Source organism: Astatotilapia calliptera, chromosome 18 (assembly GCF_964374335.1).
Source record: "Astatotilapia calliptera chromosome 18, fAstCal68.1, whole genome shotgun sequence".
Classification (NCBI taxonomy): Eukaryota; Metazoa; Chordata; class Actinopteri; order Cichliformes; family Cichlidae; genus Astatotilapia; species Astatotilapia calliptera.
This window is the reverse complement of record NC_137439.1, coordinates 37,024,594-37,027,093: the sequence shown is the minus strand read 5'-3', so window position 1 is coordinate 37,027,093 and position 2,500 is coordinate 37,024,594.

The following is a 2,500-nucleotide window of genomic DNA, read 5'->3' as shown; positions in this document are numbered from 1 at the left end:
GACCGTAAAGGAGACAGGAGGCCGACTCTCTGCCTCGGCTAAATGGAGAGGGAATTTCAGAAGGGCCAGGGCACAAGCATGGACCTTTTTCAGCTGTAAGGGAGGGAAGAGCAATGTGCGATGTAGGTCCCCGGGGCCTGCTGGAGGTCCAGGTCCATGCCCGATGTGAGTAGCAGCAGGGCCAGCGCGCCCAGGAGCACATCTTTTTCGACCGTAAAGGGAGACAGGAGGCCGACTCTCTGCCTCGGCTAAATGGAGAGGGAATTTCAGAAGGGCCAGGGCACAAGCATGGACCTTTTCAGCTGTAAGGGAGGCAAGAGCAAGGTGTGATGTAGGTCCCCGGGGCCTGCTGGAGGTCCAGGTCCATGCCCGATGTGAGTAGCAGCAGGGCCAGCGCGCCAAGGAGCACATCTTTTTCGACCGTAAAGGGAGACAGGAGGCCGACTCACTGCCTCGGCTAAATGGAGAGGGAATTTCAGCAGGGCCAGGGCACAGGCATGGACCTTTTTCAGCTGTAAGGGAGGCAAGAGCAAGGTGTGATGTAGGTCCCCGGGGCCTGCTGGAGGTCCAGGTCCATGCCCGATGTGAGTAGCAGCAGGGCCAGCGCGCCCAGGAGCACATCTTTTTCGACCGTAAAGGAGACAGGAGGCCGACTCTCTGCCTCGGCTAAATGGAGAGGGAATTTCAGAAGGGCCAGGGCACAAGCATGGACCTTTTTCAGCTGTAAGGGAGGGAAGAGCAATGTGCGATGTAGGTCCCCGGGGCCTGCTGGAGGTCCAGGTCCATGCCCGATGTGAGTAGCAGCAGGGCCAGCGCGCCCAGGAGCACATCTTTTTCGACCGTAAAGGAGACAGGAGGCCGACTCTCTGCCTCGGCTAAATGGAGAGGGAATTTCAGAAGGGCCAGGGCACAAGCATGGACCTTTTTCAGCTGTAAGGGAGGGAAGAGCAAGGTGCGATGTAGGTCCCCGGGGCCTGTTGTCGTACCATAGGCACGAGTGGTGTGTGTGTGTGGCAAAGAGTTTCTGCGCAGTGTACCAGGGGCACGGGGAAAGGTTGTTGTACCATAGGCACGAGAAAAGTTGTCGTACCATAGGCACGAGAAAAGTTGTCGTACCATAGGCACGAGTGGTGTGTGTGTGTGGCAAAGTGCTACTGAGCGGTGTACCAGGGGCACGGCGAAAAGTTGTTGTACCATAGGCACGAGAAAAGTTGTCGTACCATAGGCACGAGGAGAGTTTGTGTGGCAAAGTGCTACTGAGCGGTGTACCAGGGGCACGGCGAAAAGTTGTTGTACCATAGGCACGAGAAAAGTTGTCGTACCATAGGCACGAGAAAAGTTGTCGTACCATAGGTACGAGGAGTGTGTGTGTGGCAAAGTGCTACTGAGCGGTGTACCAGGGGCACGGCGAAAAGTTGTTGTACCATAGGCACGAGAAAAGTTGTTGTACCATAGGCACGAGAAAAGCTGTCGTACCAGGGGCACGGAGGAAAGTTGTTGTACCATAGGCACGAGAAAAGTTGTCGTACCATAGGCACGAGGAGAGTTTGTGTGGCAAAGTGCTACTGAGCGGTGTACCAGGGGCACGGCGAAAGGTTGTTGTACCATAGGCACGAGAAAAGTTGTCGTACCATAGGCACGAGAAAAGTTGTCGTACCATAGGTACGAGGAGTGTGTGTGTGGCAAAGTGCTACTGAGCGGTGTACCAGGGGCACGGCGAAAAGTTGTTGTACCATAGGCACGAGAAAAGTTGTCGTACCATAGGTACGAGGAGTGTGTGTGTGGCAAAGTGCTACTGAGCGGTGTACCAGGGGCACGGCGAAAAGTTGTTGTACCATAGGCACGAGAAAAGTTGTTGTACCATAGGCACGAGAAAAGCTGTCGTACCAGGGGCACGGAGGAAAGTTGTTGTACCATAGGCACGAGAAAAGTTGTCGTACCATAGGCACGAGGAGAGTTTGTGTGGCAAAGTGCTACTGAGCGGTGTACCAGGGGCACGGCGAAAGGTTGTTGTACCATAGGCACGAGAAAAGTTGTCGTACCATAGGCACGAGAAAAGTTGTCGTACCATAGGTACGAGGAGTGTGTGTGTGGCAAAGTGCTACTGAGCGGTGTACCAGGGGCACGGCGAAAAGTTGTTGTACCATAGGCACGAGAAAAGCTGTCGTACCAGGGGCACGGAGGAAAGTTGTTGTACCATAGGCACGAGAAAAGTTGTCGTACCATAGGCACGAGGAGAGTTTGTGTGGCAAAGTGCTACTGAGCGGTGTACCAGGGGCACGGCGAAAAGTTGTTGTACCATAGGCACGAGAAAAGTTGTTGTACCATAGGCACGAGAAAAGCTGTCGTACCAGGGGCACGGAGGAAAGTTGTTGTACCATAGGCACGAGAAAAGTTGTCGTACCATAGGCACGAGGAGAGTTTGTGTGGCAAAGTGCTACTGAGCGGTGTACCAGGGGCACGGCGAAAAGTTGTTGTACCATAGGCACGAGAAAAGTTG